The sequence below is a fragment of the Microtus ochrogaster genome, chromosome 10 (genome assembly GCF_000317375.1).
Source record: "Microtus ochrogaster isolate Prairie Vole_2 chromosome 10, MicOch1.0, whole genome shotgun sequence".
In the NCBI taxonomy this organism is placed as follows: domain Eukaryota; kingdom Metazoa; phylum Chordata; class Mammalia; order Rodentia; family Cricetidae; genus Microtus; species Microtus ochrogaster.
In genome coordinates, this window is record NC_022016.1 from 30,770,877 (window position 1) to 30,789,378 (window position 18,502).

Sequence of the window (18,502 nt, forward strand, 5' to 3'; positions counted from 1 at the left end):
AATACCATTGGTTAATAAAGAAACTGGCTTGGCCTGATAGGGCAGAGTAGAGCTGTGTGGGGAAAATGAAACTGGACGCTGGGAGGAAGAAGGCAGAGTCAGTCAGAAACCTTGTATCCCGCCAGAGACAGATGTTGGGGATGGGACTTTACCTGGTAAGCCACAACCATGTGCCAATACACAGATTAACGGAGATGGGTTAAATTAAGATGTAAGAGTTAGCCACAAATACACTTAAGCTATTGGCCAGACAGTATTGCAAAGAATATAGTTTCTGTGTGCTTATTTTGGGTCTGAGAAGCCAAGAACAAACCAGTGGCCTCCTACAACAAAGAGAGACAGACAGACAGACATACAGACAGACAGACAGAGCGACAGAAAGCAGAGTCTGTTTCTGTTGTTTGTGTGTATATGGTTTCAAGGCTGGCCACTCTACATTGAACAACCAATAAGGGGACTCATCCCTGGGGGAGGCTATTTTTCCATCTCCCAGCAATCCTTAGTTGCCTGTATTTTTTGCCTAGGGATGGGACCCTATGAAATTGTTCCCCTTCCATGTTCATGTCCCTTATATATCTATTTTCCCAGACTTGTGTGTGAGCCATTTTTAGGAGATGGTGTTTCACAGCAGAATCCCACACACTCTGTTTTAACATTCTTTCTGCCCCCTCTTCTGAAAATTTCCCTGAGCCTACACACAGGAGCTATGGTGTAGATGTATCCATTGGGACTTGGAGCCCTACGATCCATCAATTTTTGCAAAATGTCCAGTTGTGATTTTCTATGACAGAAGCTTCTTTATGAGGAGTGGTAGTTGTATTTCTCTGTGGGACTAAGCAAAAGATTTAGAATATAGTAAGAAATTATGCTGGTCAAGCAATGAGGTGTTAGTAGAGTTTTTGTATGGACAATGACCTCACTGCTGCCAGGAAGCTGGCTTGGTTTTCAGTACCAGTACTGAAAGAGGAAAGACAAATGACAAGCTTGTTAAAGTCTCAAATAATCATAGTATTTTACATTTACCTAAAATTGTACACTGTATGTATTTATATACGGTATATACTCACCTTAAAGTAAGTTAAGTACTTGGGTTAACAACACTCCCTACAAGCACCATAGACTAACAGAAACTCCAGTACCAGACACAAGAAACCTCCTTTCAAACAGTAAAGGGTTGGCCCAAATAGTCCAAGTGACTCGCAAAGTAATATAGATTGTTGATACAGCTCCTGATTGCTTTTCATGGTTGAGTGTGGGCCCCTGCTTCTGAACACACTACAGTTGGCACACAGGATTCAGATGATTGGCATTAGATCTGGCCTGAAACCCTCTTTCCTGAAGTCTAGCTTCATGGTTCCAGAAAATGCTGTACAAGCTACCAAGGAAGGGAAGCAATTGAACAGGCCTGTCTAGCTGCAACCCTTATGAAGCACAACTATTGCCTGCATAGCCAGATATATACAGTAAGCAGCACTCTGATGGTCAGTGGCAACCAACAGCTGTCTATTTGAAGTTAAAGCCCTCTCAAAAGGAAGGAAATCAAGCTAGATTAATTTTGGACTTCACTCATGTCTCTCTCCTTCCCACACTACCTACCCATCAAGAATTCTCAGCCACCAAAATCACATTTTCTAAGAGTGGAAAAAAAATCATTCTTCCTTCCAACAATTTCTCACTTTTTGAATTGCTCCCAGGGCTCACTCTGTTGGGATGCTACTTGTGTTAGCTTTTTGATGCTATAAGAAATTGCCTGAGATAACTTTTAGAAAGGTAGTTTCCATTTTGGCTGACAGTTTTGAAGGTTTCAGTCTATGATCACTTTATGGCCATCGTTTTGAGACCTGTGGGTAAGACAAAACATCAGTCAGGGAATATGTGCTAAAGCAAACTGCTTTCTCCTAGACCATCTCCTAGGGGTTCCACTGTTTACCGCTGGCATCACAGGCTGAGGACCAAATATTTTAACCATAAGTCTTTGGGTGAGTCCAAAAGAAAAGCTAGAGCACAACTCAAAGAGGGACACACAGATCAGCTACCTCGGTAAAAGAGAGCTAGTTGCCCACTCTGCATCAGACCTGCTGACAAGAATCTGAATTGTAACTATCTCCCCAGATGAATCACAGCATTCCATTGTTGGAGGGAAGTCTTTGCATAATAATGTAATTGATGTCTTATGCCAGGTAAGTGATTGCAGTTGACTTGCTACATGTCTTGTCTTAAGATGTGAGGTACCAGGTAAGACTGTGAGAAATCCCCAAGTTGTACATGTCAAGGAAATTTTATCTAAACTGTTCCAAGTCATGATTAGATTGCCTTTTTATATTAAGGGGAAATTGAAAGAAAAAAAGTTTCTGAATCCATTTTCTTCTCAATTTTCCAAGAGTAGCAATACAGCAATTCCCTGGTGTTTCTGGAGTTCAACCTGAACTCTATCTTGCTATCTCCTATAATCACAGACTTTTCTTCCTTGTTTACTATCAGATTCCAAGCATGGACATTAGCAAAGACCCCAATATGTTAAGTTTCAAAGTCTGCAAGAACTGAGTATTATGGAGGGAAATGTACAGGAAAGGAATAGAATACACAGCCTTTGTTTGTTGGAGTTTCTTGATATGCCATAAAGAAAACTTAAAGAAGTCATTTAATAGCTATAAACCTGCAATCATACCTTGTTGAGCAACATAATTAAACAAATATTTTCTTATGCTTTGTGTATTATAATTCTAAACTAACAAGGAATTTCAGTTAAATGATCCCTGGAGGTGAAGGAAATAGTAGTCTCAAAATGATATTCCTGGTGTTGATCAACACAGCTCATCAGAACTGCTGTTCTTATGTTACTTTTAACTTATTTTGCAGCAGAGGGGTCCTAGGAGAGGGATTTATCACAAGTTAACTTAGTTCTAGCCACTGAAGCAATGTTGATACAAGATGGTGGGGCCGCTGACAAACATCGATTCTCCGTTAAAGAATGGTTGCAGCTATTCCCCCTCTGCATTTTATCCTCAGAAGCCTTCTGCCACAGCTGTCAAAGTTCCCCTACCTTAGCAAGCAACCTATCACAGTGATTTCTAAAAACTGACTTTAAACCCTGGCTCAGAGGGGCTGTATCTCAAGAAAGGTTCTTGGAAGATGTAAGGTTAAACTGATGGATCACTTCAACTGAAGCATGATGGTGTTCAGTATCATTATTAACATCCCAAGGACAGAGAAGGAGCCTGGAATGGGAGAAGGCAAACTGTGCCAATAGTTGAAGATTGGGTACAAACCTAGAGAAAGTTCCTAGCCTCAGAGAAGAGAGAAACAGCATGCTATGGTTGGGATGGAAAGTGTCCTTTGACAAAAGACTTATGTGTTGAAGGCTTGGGCCCTAGATGGTGGCTCTATTAAGGGGTGTCTGGATCGTGAAGGTGCTAATTTTATCAGTGGATTGGATTAATCTCCCAGTGAGTTCGAAGCTGAATAGACCATTAGAAAGGTCTCATTAGAGAGAGTGTAGCTGAGGACCTGCTTCTGTAAAAGTAGTATACTTTTGTCCTGGGACTGAAAGAATGTTCAGAAAGAGAGAGGGTAGCTGAGGATGAGCCTCTGTCAGTTGTATATTGTACTTTCCCTCTATGTCTGGTTGTGATAAGGTGAGCATCTTTCCTCCTACATAATAAGAAAGAAAACCGAGAGAAAAGACACAAATATGCCTCAAAAGGATGTATGGCTTGCACTGATAAATGCTAATGCCTGTTCATAATCCCATTATGAGATAATAGAGATATTTTACCAGTCCCTGGCTAAAACTTAAAATAGTGATATTCAGACCCAAGTACAGATGTTTCTCAAGAGGACAAAGGTTTTCCACATGAAGAACTGCTGTTTAAATGATGCAGCTATATTTTTCTCCCATTTATTGGTCAGTTATATTAGAGAAAACAGTGCTCCCATATTCTCCCTTCTCTGCCATAAAAACCTCCAAACTTGTATGCTTTAGGGCTGATTCTGGTTGCTGCACAGTTCCCATGGTCACTCAGGAAAGACTTGATCAGTGTGGATCCCTTCCTAAATTTCTTCTTTTTCAAATTGCCTGGGAATTTCATACACGCATACAGTGTGTTTCGGTCAAATGTGTATTCTGTCTTCTTTGCATCCCATTTCTTTCCTATCTCTCCAGCATTCTCCATCTTAACTTCATGTGTTTCCTTGAAGCCCACTGAGTCCATTTATGTACTTTCAGCATGTTAGTAGTTGCAGAAACATGGACTGGAGAATGGGTAAACTTTCTGGAGAAACATCCATGAAGAAAACTGACTCCCACTCCAACAGTAGCTCCTCTGCTAGGGGCGAGACTTCAAAGAGCTGAAAGGGTATTTTTTTTAACAGAACTTTATACACTTCACATCACTCACGCTACAATGTGGTTGTTGTTCTTAAATCCAAAAGAACCCACGTTTGCACAATACCCTCCAGCTCGTCCCTGCTTTTCTCTTTCTAGACAACTTCTTGAACTTCCTTTTGAAACAAAAATAATACACAGATCTGAAGACAAGAACTTGTGTCAAGGAGCCAACCTGCTGCTTTGAACATTTTTGCACCATCCCTCAGTTGTTATTATTTGTACATGTTAATGAACTTCCTGTATAAGGAAATCAGCATCCTGGTGGAAAATTGGATGAAGATGTGAACTCATTAAGTAGCGGAGGTTTGAAGAGCAAATAAAAAGTCAAGAATAATGAGAAAGCAGTAGGAAGGAGAGGAACATGTAAGAACGGCACACTTAAATCTCCAGGTTCTCAGCCTAAGTGCTTACTCCTTTCAGCTCCAGCACACACACCCAAATAGATACAGGCTAATAGAATGCTCTTTGACAATACACCTATTTCCCCTTCCTGGAAATGGCAACCTAAATTAAAGCCTATTGCAGTCTGAATACCTGGCTCAAAATTCTAACCAAAGATGGTAAACATGTCTGTGTTTGAGCACTAGCAGCAAGCATTTCTATCCCTTGGCCTGACAGCTTTGCCCTATCAATTGATTCAGATCTTTATGAGGAAGTGGAGAGAGAGAGGAATAGCATCACCGTTTTATATGATCATAGTTGTGCTGGATTTTTTTGTTCTCATCACAAGACAATAACATTGTTAGAGCATCAGATGGAGGCCAGCAATGCTTGTGACATTTAGAAATGTTATTCACTTCCATTTTCAAAGATAGAAAAATAATTCTTAGAAATGCTATTTAAGATGAAACTGTGTACATAACAGGACAAATTACTAATTAAATTAGGAAAGCTCTGGAAGTGTGGCTTAGGGTGATTTAGATACAGTGGGGACTGGCACCATCTCAAGCAGTGTGAGGCACTGAAAGGTGAATTACTTTTTTGGAGAACACGCTATCACAAGATTGCCATTTTTAGCTTCTCTAGGACCACTAATTATAGGCTCAATGTCCTTTGTTTATGGCTAGAAACCAAATATGAATGAGTACATCCCATGTTCCTCTTTTTGGGTCTGGCTTACCTCACTCAGGATAGTGCTTTCTATTTCCATCCATTTGTAGGCAAAATTCAAGAAGTCCTTGTTTTTTACTGCTGCGTAGTACTCTAATATGTATATATTCCATACTTTCTTCATCCATTCTTCCAATGAAGAGCATCTAGGTTGTTTCCAGGTTCTGGTTATTACAAACAATGCTGCTATGAACATCGTAGAGCATATACTTTTGTTGTATGATAAGGCCTCTCTTGGGTATATTCCCAAGAGTGGTATTGCTGGGTCCAGGGGTAAGTTGATCCCGAATTTCCTGAGAAACCGCCACACTGCTTTCCAAAGTGGTTGCACAAGATTGCATTCCCACCAGCAATGGATGAGGGTACCCCTTTCTCCACAACCTCTCCAACAAAGGCTATCATTGGTGTTCTTTATTGTAGCCATTCTGACAGGTGTAAGATGGTATCTTAAAGTTGTCTTGATTTGCATTTCCCTGATCGCTAAGGAAGTTGAGCATGACCTTAAGTGTCTTTTGGCCATTCCAAAGAAAAACATATAAGCATCCTCCTGAATATTAACCTTCATCAGGTGATGAAAGGAGACAGAGACAGAGACTCACATTGGAGCACCGGACAGAAATCTCAAGGTCCAAATCAGGAGCAGAAGGAGAGAGAGCACGAGCAAGGAACTCAGGACCGCGAGGGGTGCACCCATACACTGAGACAATGGGGATGTTCTATCGGGAACTCACCAAGGCCAGCTGGCCTGGGTCTGGAAAAGCCTGGGATAAAACTGCACTCTCTGAACATAGCGGACAATGAGGACTACTGAGAACTCAAGAACAATGGCAATGGGTTTCTGATCCTACTGCTCGCACTGGCTTTGTCGGAGCCTAGGCAGTTTGGATGCTCACCTTACTAGACCTGGATGGAGGTGGGGGTTCCTTGGACTTCCCACAGGACAGGGAACCCTGATTGCTTTTCGGTCTGAGGGGGGGGGACTTAATTGGGGGAGGGGAAGGGAAATGGGAGGCTGTGGCGGGGAAGAGACAGAAATCTTTAATAAATAAATAAATTTAAAAAAAGATTGCCATTTTTAGTGTAATATTTTATTAGTTATTTGGGAAATTCATATAATGTAGTCTTCTTGTTTATTTGTTTTATTTTATGTGTATGGCTGATTTTCTGACATGTATGTCTGTGTGCCATGTGCATGTTACTTACCCACAGAGGTCAGAAGAGAGTATCAGATCCCCTGGAACTTGAGTTATGGATGGTTGTGAGCCACCTTGTGGATTATCTGAACCAAACCCGGGACTTTTGTAAGAACAGAAAGTGCTCTTAACTGTTAAACCGTCTTTCCAGACCCATATACAAAACTATATACAATAAGAACATATATCAAGTATAAAAAATAGAATTATAACTAACATAAACAATATTAAGCAAGAAACATATACTAAATATTTCATTAATCATTCTATCCTAAAGAGTCTAAGTCTTGTATTAGAAATGGCTTGGCTAAATTCCTAAGAGGAAAGTAACTACAACTATCTAATCTTCAACCCCATTGAAGGCCTAAGAAGGAAGATAATATTACTTGAATAGGCAGGAAGTATAATCAAGCAGCTTCCAATATGTGTAGTAGATGACAGAAAACTGGCTAGCTGGACAATCACCCAAAGTCTCATTTGCAGTGTTGGAACAACCAACATTGGCTAAGGTCTAGAGAAACTGACAGACCATTTTCAGAGGGAGGAAGATTTTCAAAAGTGTGTTACCCTGTCTTGACAAGGGAGGACAAACTATTTTTTCTTGTATCCTGCTTGTCCAGTCTGAACACCATGCATTTTGTCAGTGGTCAAGACATGGGCAGTTCCTTGCCCAAAGGCCAGTTTTACCAAGAAGAAAACAAGTTCCAAGTGGAGTGTCTTCAGTGCTCAACATTCTCTCAGGAATAAATCGGTGCTGCCAAGAGCAATCATGTCTCACATCAACAGAACCCCAAGTTATTTAAATGTCATGTTCTACAGTTCCTTGAAGTGGTTGAAGATTACCTATGTATGCAGAATATAGTTTCTATGTATCTAAAGAACCTGATTAGTTTAACTATAAGTATGACAAACATGGAAGACTATTGACCTATAATACTTAATACCTATATAACTTAAAAACTAAGTCTTCATATTAGAATATTAAACAATCTTTAAATGACTGTGCAGTTTTTATTTTAATAAATAAAGCTTACCTGAATTTCAGAGAGTAAAACAGCCCCCACTGTTCAGCTTTACACACCTGGCAGTGGTGACACACACCTTTAATCCCTTAGCCACACTAGTTTGTCATAGAAACCAGGCAGTAGTGGTGCACGCCTTTAATCCCAGCACTAGACAGAAATATAAGATGGGAGGAACAGCTCACAGACACAGTCTCATTCTAAGATTCCTGGGGGTAGGATTGCCATTTCAGACTAAAGTACAAGTAAGAGCCAATGGCTGCCTGGCTGTTTTGCTTTTCTGACCTTCAGGTTGAACCCCAATTTCTGTCTCTGGGTTTTTATTAATCATGCTAAAAGAAAACTTCTAGAACTGATCCACAGTTTCATAAATTGGCAGGATACAACATAACTTACCAAAATCAGTAGTCTTTCTATATATACAAATAAAGAAACAAACTGAGAAATATGGACATATTCCCATTAATAACTGTCTCAAAACAAATAAAACATCCAGAAATAAGCCTAAACAAGGATGTGAGAGACCTCAATAGTGAAAATTTTAAATTTTGAAAAAAAAGAGATTGAGGAAGACACTAGAAAATGGGAAAACATCACATTCTTATGGATTGTAAAATTAATATTTAAAAAATAATCATTCTACCAAAAGCAACTTACAGATTCAATACAAAACCAACCAAACCTCACAACATTCTTCATAGAAATAGAAGAAACCATAAAAATCTATATAGAATGACAAAAGACCCCATAACTTCAAGACGACCATGAGCAAAAAGAACAATATTGAGGAATCATCATTCCAGATTTCAAGATATACTAAGGTTCTTTAGAAATAAAAATATTATATTTGCACAAAAACAGTTGTGTAGAACAATGAAATAAACAGTTGTGTAGAACAATGAAATAAAACAGAATATTCAAATTATTGTAGTTTATCTCCCTCCATTTTTATCCCCCCCCCATCCACTGTAAGACTTCTCAGTCTAAAGCATCAGGAAATGTAAAACTTGACTCCAGAAAGTTTAATCATCAATGCATAATCATCAGTGTTCATTGTAGAATAATATGTGACAAACACAAGCTGCCTATAATATAGTTTTGAAACTAATTCTGTACTAATCACCAATTGGTTCATCTGTTGTAATAGAGATTAAAAACAATAGAAGCTTAGAGACTAACGAGTCTGTTTTTCTGGAACACTAAAAAATGGATGGTCTTTTAACTTCTGCTCTGCCACCCTCAGTACATGGCTCCGTCTTGTGGGTCACAGGTTTGCTCAGGTGCTCATATTCACAAATCCACCCCAGTTCAGAAAGGGAAGTAGATCTCCCTTTGCAAAACAGCAGGAAGCTTGTGCATGTCAGTTAAAATAAATTCTTCTGAGCTAGATCCTGCCTATGTCTAAAGAAGGCTGGGAAATTCAGACTTTAACCAAGTCTCCAAGTGTTCACTGAATGTTCTATTACAGTGGAATAAATAATTCTGTTACAACTGACAATCATCTCTCTCAAAAATTTTCAGCAGGTGTTGTGAAGGAAATTGCTTCTGGTTTGAACCAGTTGCTGACCTACTGCAATATGCAGAGTTGAGAATCGAAATAGTCACTTCCAGAACACCTTTATTTTGTGGATGCATAAAATAGTCTTCCTTGGACAGCAATTTTTGAAAATTTATTTGTTGAATCATCATCTGTTCTATTATGGGGAGGGATACAGCATTTCTTTTTCTGAACATACATATTCCTACTGTGCTTTTACTATCAATAAGCTTAGAATTTGTGTTCCTAGAAAACAGGGAATGTTGATAGCTTTCAAAGAAGAACAAAAAGCTTATTGTATCTGACCCATGAAAATTTACTTTTACATGAAAGTGATAATGCCTACAATATCTTGTTGTATCACACTCGTCTCTCTGAATCAGTTATTCAATCAAAAGTAATATTTACAAGTTGTACTATGTACTATGTTCCCCAGGAATCCTGGGAAATGATTGAATAATGCATTCTTCATGCAGAGTGTTAGGGGAAGAGCCTGAGACAGGCACGAGAGAGTCAGAAGTCTAATTTAACTCTACCCTACAATTCCTGCAACCTATCACAAGGCCCTTAACTTCTTCATAAACCAGAGAAAACATCAGATGGTCTGCTTGCCTTGTAGGGATCTTGTGATAGCTAAAGTCATTTTATGAGTTTACTCATCAAAGGAAGAAGGTGTTGCCAGGAATAAAGGCATCTATCCACTGATGATATTGACAACAACAACAAAAATGATGCAGTATGGACACTCTAGCCACACACAGACTAATGGGTCAAAAATCAATTGAGTTTAGATGTCATGACAGAAGTGTGCATTGTATGTCTTAATATCCTTTTTAGAGCACTTTTAGATTCACAATTAAATCAGTAAGTAAGGAGTTGACGTGTCTTTTCTGCTCCCACCGACTCACAGCTTCCTACACTAGCAACAAGCCACATCACAGTGCTACATGACATTGATACACCTGGTTCATTTCACGTCCATAGCTGTTTTTAGGGTTCCCTGTTGGTATTATACATCTTGTGGGTTTTAATAACTCTATAACAGTGTATATATCTGTCAAAATCGTATAATAAAGAACAGCTTATGCCTTAAAAACTCTTGGGTCCTATGTATCCCTCCGTCTTCAGCATCCCCAAACAACCACTGATCTTATTACTGTCTTTATAGTTTTGATTTTTACAACGTGTCATTTGCTGAAATTATATAGTGTGGGAACTTTTCATCTACTAAACATGGATTTAAGATTCCTCTATGTCCTCTCATAGATTAGCAGCATATTTCTTTATAGCACCAAATAATGCCAATTATCTGGATATCCCAGTTTATCAGTTCACCCAGTGAAGGCTACTTTGGTTAACTCCAAGTTTCAATAATTATAAATGAAGCCTCTTCAGATATCCACGGCTGGCTTTCTTATGGAACTATTGTTTAACTCCGTCAGGCAATTACCGACGATGACCACTGCTGAATTGTAATTGTGTGTAAAGAATCTCTTTAGTTTTGTTAAAAAATCTTTCAAATTGTCTTCCAAGGTGGCTGTATATTCTGCATTTCAGGATAAAATTAATCCATGTCTTGATCCACATGCTTACCAGCATGTAATGTTGTTTCTGATATAGATTATTGCCAAGATAATACATACATAATTGTATCTCAGTTGTCAGAATATGCAATTATCTAAATTACCAGGTAGGGTGTGACATGCAGCATCCTCCACACATTTATTTGGCATTTGTGATTCTTTATTGAGGTATCCATTCAGATCTCTGTATTCTTCATTTTATTATTATTATTACTTTTCTGAGTAGTGTATCTTTTGAACATTTTAGTAGTACTCCTTTATTAGACATGTCTTATGAAAATATTTTCTAATATTCTAAACCTTCAAAATCATCTTCTAGTTCATTCAATGTTTTACAGAGCAGAAATTTTCAATTCTTATGAAATGTAACTTATTATTTCTCCCATATGTGATGTCTTTAGTGTTACATGTATTGTCAAAATCAAGATATTTTTCTCCTATTGTTATTTTCTAAGAGCTTACTTTAGGCCTATGATCTACCATTAAAATTTTCAGTATAGGGTCTTTGTCTATATTCAGTTTTCCACATGTGAAAATAATTCAGAACTGGCCCAATAGAAGAGATTGTATGGATGACAGGGAGTGGCAAAGCTTCCTGACCCTCTTACGAAACACAGCATCATAGAGGACTCATCAACCCAGAAGGTGCATTTCTGCCCCTACACAAACACCCCTTCTCACATCTCACAATATAGTCTAATCTGGCCTTGAAGTTGCAGCCCAGCTTCTCTGCCCCTTAGTGCAGAGATTACAGGTATGCACCACAACCCCTGGCTCTGCTTTCTATTTGTGTGCAGTGTGTGTGTGTGTGTGTGTGTGTGTGTGTGTGTGTGTGGTGTGGTGTGTTTATGTCACATTCCATGGCACATGTATGAAAAACAGAAGACAATTTTCTGGAATTGGTCTCAGTTGGTCTCTCCTTCAGCCTTTATGTGTGTTCAGAGACTGAATTTACATCATCAGGCTGGTGTCACTATGAAACAAGTGTCTTCAGCGATTGAGCCGTCTCATGTGATCTACTTTTTTGGAAAGAATTTTCACTGTCCTGGAACTTTCCAGGTAGACTACAATCGTTGGACAGCAAGTCCCAGGTATCTGCCCATCTCTTCTTCCCCAGTGCTAGGAGTATAAGTATGTGTGAACACACAGTTCTTTTATAGGAATTCTGGGAACTGAAGTCATGCCCCAGTAATTGCGAGGCAAATATTTCATCAGCTGAGCTACCTCCCTGGCCCCGGTCTCCATTTTTCAATTGTCTAGCTGTAAGTGAGTGAGGTATTGTTGCCTGGTTTCTGATACATATTTAAAAGTTAATATTGGTTTAATTATCCTTTTAAATGTAAAATCAGCAACAGGAAGTGAAAAATCCAAGGATTCTGAGTGATACAAACATGGGCATTATGGAAGCCTCCTCACCCAGGGAATCCAGGAATCCTCACTGGGGGAGGCACATGAGCACTGGGTAGACACACATGCTTTTTAAAAAGAGAAAGTGAAAACTGTGTCTTCTCACAAACTGGTCCCACCTCTCCCACTCTCCCACTTTCTAATAATAACCTCAGCATGCTCATTGCAAATCAAAATTTCAATTAGAAAATCCCAGTTTCTCCCCAGATCTCTACTGAACTACAGTAAGAGTTGCAAATATGTGTTTTTTTTTTAAAACTAACTCTGTAACATAGCAGTTCACTGACATTTACAGTCAGAACTTTCTCATTTCCTTTCGGTTTTAGGGGGAATAATATACAGAAACACACTGTTTGGTTCAAAGTTTTGGCAGTAAGGTGAGGCGTACTAATCTCTCTTTTCTTCAAGTTTTTTTCTACTTAACTTACTTATAGCCCCTTGGAGTTGGGTGAATAAATTATCTTCTCCTCACTACACATGTTATGAGGTCTCTGGTGCTGAGGTAAGAATGGAACCTTAGCTACTTCAAGCTATTAGGATATTCTCCGGGGACCTATGATGTCAAGTATGATGAGCAAAGGGTGCTGTGAAAACCTCTTATTTGATATCAAAGTCTTCTTGTAAATGTCTCTTTTTAAAAAGGCCAACATTCCACTTCTTTGATACCATCATGACTCTGCTCTCTGTTGCTGACTGAGACAGTCTTTAGAACTTTCAGACATGAATTCTATCTTCTCAAAGCATAACTTGCAAATCGGATTTCTTAACATGGAGCTATTGTTTAGTGTCTGCCTTTTGTTTGTGTAATAATAATGCTATAATGATGATGTGTCTTGGAGTTTTTTGTGTTTTTGAAGTTTGGTTATAATTTATTTTTTGAGTTTAATGCCCTCTAACACTCTCTCTATATATATCCAAAAACATTGTACTGAGTGACCCGGAAGTGCTGTGAAGATAGGAAGAGAGCAGAGAACTTATTTATTATTTAACACCACTCCATCATTAAATAGATTGCCAGTGCTCTTCCCTTTTATGTGAAATTTCATGGAAGTCCTGTCACTAACCTGTGACATATGGATGATAACTTCTCTAGTTTCCTTTTTATCTCAATCATAGTTTTGTTTCAATAATGAAAAACATCATGCATATTGACCATACTTTACATTTTCCCTTCCTATAACCAAAAGTTTCTATTTTCTTTCCAGGTCAGCTATCCTTTAGACTTCAAAGACTTCTGTACAATTAGAGTCAAGTATACAATTTATGTTTCTTCTTTAAAACATACTCTCTCTTACCAAGTACTGGTTATATCTTTTAACTTCCCTGGGTCTTACTGAGCTGAAAAGAGAGTGGAGGAATAGGACCCAGGATTCTGTACCAGCACTCTCTAGCACACCCTGTAGGCAGTAACAAGCTGTAGAAGGACTCTTTCTCTTACATGGGTTGTGTTGGCTTCGGACAGGACGTTTCCACTGACGGCCTGATGACAGACATCAACAATGGCTCATCACTACTTGGCTGCTTAAGACTGTCCTCCAGCTTCAGAGATTATGGGAAACCGTGTGACTTAAAATGTCTACCGTTGTATTCATTTGCTCTAGACAATGTTCTTAGGCAAGGTCCTTCTGAAAATAACATTTGGTCAGGCCCATCCCCTACTTAGCCCAACGAAGCTCCTATACATTACTCACAGGCTCTCTGTACCAGTTTGGAGGGAGCCCTCTTTACTTTTGCTCTGTTCCTTCACACTAAAGCCAGAGGAAATACACATCAAGGCAATCCCAGGCCCCCCTTAAAGTTGAAAGGTAAAGTTAGAGGTGTCTAGCTACCTGGGATGAAAAGGCTTTTTCCCTTTTTCTCCCTGGTCAATGGAGCTGACAAATGGAAGGCTCAAAGGCAATTACAGTGGAGAAAATTCTTCAGCTGGCTATTTTGCTTTTCTTTCAAGTTTCCGATCCCTGTCTTTGATGGTTGGTCATCGACAGGACTGCTTTCATAGTTTCTTAGCACATTTTGTATAGTTCCACACCCATGCAGCATAGAATGTTGGTAACTCATTCCCACTGCAACACTACAGGCCTTCGGTACTCAACCAAAAAGGAAAACCAAAATGACCGCGTGAACATTTTGCTGTGGAAGGTTGTTGACTCAGGCTTCTGCATGTCTCCTGGCTTTGACAATTTTGTGATTTCCCTGAAACTGTTACACTGTTCCTAAAGACACATTTCAGAGCAGTCTCCCCACTCAAAAGTTTAAGAGACAAAAAGATTCTGTAATCCTCTTACTGTATTTGCACACTTACTGGCAGTCTAGTGATATATAGGAGTCTTATAACTTGGTTTTTTTTTATTGTTGTTGTTTCTTTGTTTCGCTCAGGCTGACCATGAATTCGTGGTAATCCTCCTGCCTCAGTCTCACAAGTACTGAGATTACAGGCCTGAGACACTAAGCCCTGTTTCAGTCATAAGCTAGTTAAAGACTTTTATCTCATGCTTATCTTTGCAAATTCTTTATCTTGCCATGGAAAAATTTGGGATTTTTTTCACTATCTAGAAACATCTATTATATGATCCACCCTTGGTTATATGCCTGAGAGAATGAAGGTGAAGATCCTTACCGATTTATACACAAATGTTCATAGCAACACAATTCATAGTAGCTCCAACTTGGAAACACCCCAAGTGCTGATCAACTTTTATAGATAACTTTCTATGGTTATCTATACAATAGAACACTACTCATCAATAAAATCAAAGCATCTAGAGCTGAGGAGATGGCTCCGCAATTAAGAGCACTTTCTAGACCTGAGTTCCATTCTTGGCATCCACGTGTGGGCTCACCACTGGTATAAGGTTAGTTCCAGGGCTTCTGGCCCCTTCTGCTAACCTCTGCAGGGCAGTACCTGTAAGTAGTGCACATATATATATATATACATTCAACTTCACAGATATACACATAAAAATAAAATAATTATTTGTGAAAGCACTGATACAGATACAAATAACCCTCAATACAGATAAACTCAGAAACATGATGCAGATTTTAAAAGCTAGACACAAAATGTGACTTATGACATGAATTTGTGTATAATAAATGTCCAGAAAGGTCAAATTTACAGAAAGTAAATTAGCAATTGATGGCTCTGGTTAGGAAATGAGATTAAGAGTGAATGGACACAAAGGAGCTTATTAAAAAGTACTCTAATACTGATTTATATGACAAATCATAACATTTAGAAAAATCATTGAAGTTTACACTTACAATGAGTGAATTTTATTGTGTTTAACTTATACCTCAGCAAAGTGTTGTTTGTTTGTTTGTTTGTTTGTTTGTTTGTTTTTAACTGCTTGCTCAGTGGAATTTGTGGGCATTTTTCATCAATGTCAGCTTCTTACAGGCATTAATGCTATTGAAGCCTCAAAAAGTTCAAAATAGCTCACAGGAGCCTCTGGGCCTCTGCCTTGCTCAGAGAGTCATAAACAAACATATTGCTTCCATATCAAAAGCCAAGATTCTTGAAATTTCATGCGAGGTCAGATCCTGGCTAGATTGAGAGCAGCTGCAATGCTCCACTGGTTTTCTGGCAGTGAAAAGAGCTGATGGCCTCCCCAAGTGTCTAGTTTAATAAGAAAAGTAACTTGGGCACTGGGCATTAAAATTTCCTCATAACATCAAATCCTTGTCATGGTGGGGTTTTAAATCCTAAATTAGAGCATGGTAGCAAAGTAATTTAGAAATCAATCAGCTTCACAAGTAGAAAATGAAAAACGAGGGATCAATGTTTCCTCTAGACATTTAAAGTAAAATCATATTTTAAAAATGATCTATACTCACGCTTACTGGCAAATATATAGTCTGTGTAAAAGAATAGGTAAAACTCATTCATCTTTAGAGATGGCATGAAGAAGTTTCATGCAAGGATTACAGCCTGCTGGTTTTTTTTCTTTTTGAAGAATAAAGGTAATATTTCTACCTATTTAAACTTGTCACATGTTAAACTATTTGGACTATTTGCACTGTTCGTCAGCCATCTCTAGAAATGTAGCTTAATGAATCTGGATGAACTATGATTTGGTCCCAAATCAGTTTTTACTAAGCATCATATATGATCTCAGAATGCAAACGTTGTAATTTGCCCTTCAAAATTCCCAGAGCTAAAGTCATTTTCAAAGCACCGGGAAACACATATCTTAAAGCCGTTAATGTTGAGAAGCATATATGTGAACATACAGTTGGCTTTCATTGTAACAACTCCCAACACTGTCCACTGAGTTATGATTACATATTCAGCAAAAAAGTAAAACGTATCACAGTCCTCCAACGTCCACAGCCATTTCATTTCATGGTCAGTTATGCAAAGGTCACAGTAGCAGTGGGTTTTGTGTTTTGAACCTCCAAAAGTCATGAAAATTTATACCTCAGGCTCAACCAATTTCAGAAAAGATTAATGTATAGTAGGAATATCTAACAGGAAGTCAATCTTCCTACTTAACTATGCTGAGCACAATCAAAAACAGCAGCCAGCACACCTAGGCATTAGTGCACTAGTCCAGGAATTAATCATTGGCTGCCTACTGTGTCCCAAGTACCATTAGAAGCACAGTGATGCCACAGCCACCACCCTCATGAGGCTGCATTGCAATGAAGAAAATGTACCAATAAGCAAAACGTCATTATCAGATCTTACAATGCTATAAGAAAAGTACCTGTAAGTTGAGATTTATAAAATAAGCATCATGGGAACTGATTTGCACTATACAATAGCGGTGGCATTGGAACTACTGTAGTTATTGAGTGTCTGCTCTAGAAGAGATAGACGAGACCTCCACGCTGAGAAAGCCTCTGTTTTCTACAGTGGAGCTTGGCATGTTCAATGAACTTAAACTAAAATTTGGCTGAAGAAAATGGTGAACAAATGAATAAGATAGAGGTGAACCTTGAAGGCCTTTCTGTAAAATATGAATTGTGTTAAGCCAAAGATTGATAATAATACAACTCATATTTTGAAAAGAGTTTTCTTTTGACTCTAGAATGAAATTATAGGCCTAAGAATGGTAGAGAGAAAAATGAGATATTTCAGTAAAAACTTTGAAGTTGATTATAATGTTTAAATTTCTTGTAGAAAATAGAGGAGGGTAGGCATGCTATAGAAAGATCATAGAGATGGACAATATAAATGACAATGGCCATGTATGTGAACTAGAAATGACAGTATGCACTGCTAACAGAATAACCAATGTGTTCTACTCACATGGCCCCGGATCCTTCGGCAGCATCGTAGGTGTGCTTCTGCTTCCAATGTGGGGAATTTCTGCTTCCAAAAGTCCTCATGCTATGGAGCCCACTCAGCTAACAGGCATAGAAAACTAAGATGCTGGAAAAGCACCTGCACTTGGGAAGATTTTTAGCTAAGAATTACTGAGCCTAAGGTATGAAAACGCTAATACAGGGTCCAGGCAATCTTGAGTTTTCTTTGGGAATCAAATGAACTTTACACCATTTTTGGAAATTGCGTAAAGTTGCCTTTTTCTCCTTCCTGCCATGCTTTCCTCCTGGTCACATTAGCTCAGCTGTGATCCTCTTGTTAATAAAAGAACAGTCCAAGACTTCTACTATGGGATCCACTTGCAGATCCTAACCCAAGACAACAAGCCAATTACATGTGGAATTGTGGCATCAACAACTTTACAGATGGGCACTGGAGAGTGGGAGAAAAATCTGGTTATCAGTATCAGTGAATATGTGACCAGATTTGCAACATAAAATTATCTAGCATCACCTTCTTTTTGCTGTTCTTATACCTTTAACTCCCTTGTCATTCCTCATTTCTATTACCTGTTTTTAAAAAACACCAAGATTATCCTGGAGTCTTTTTCTTCCAAGCCTTTGCAATGATACTCATAAGTACATTGCCTCAAAGATTTTGGGTACCCTTTCTGAATCTAAGGCTCTATATCCTAGAGCTTATCTCAAGATCTTAGAAAAGTGGCTCACATCTTTGCACTTCTCAAACCTCTGGCACTTTCTGCTTCCTCCATCTCCTCCTCATGACTTTGCTCTGCACTTTACTTGGAAATCATAGCAGTGTAAACGAACATTTCTTGTCCCATCTGCCTAGTCCCAAATAACCAACTCAGAGGCTGAATATGAATTATAAATTCTTGGCCAATAGCTCAGCTTATTACTAGCTAACTCTTGCATTTAAATCAATCCATTTCTGTTAATCAATGAATTTCCACGTGGATCGTGGCTTTATCTGTCTC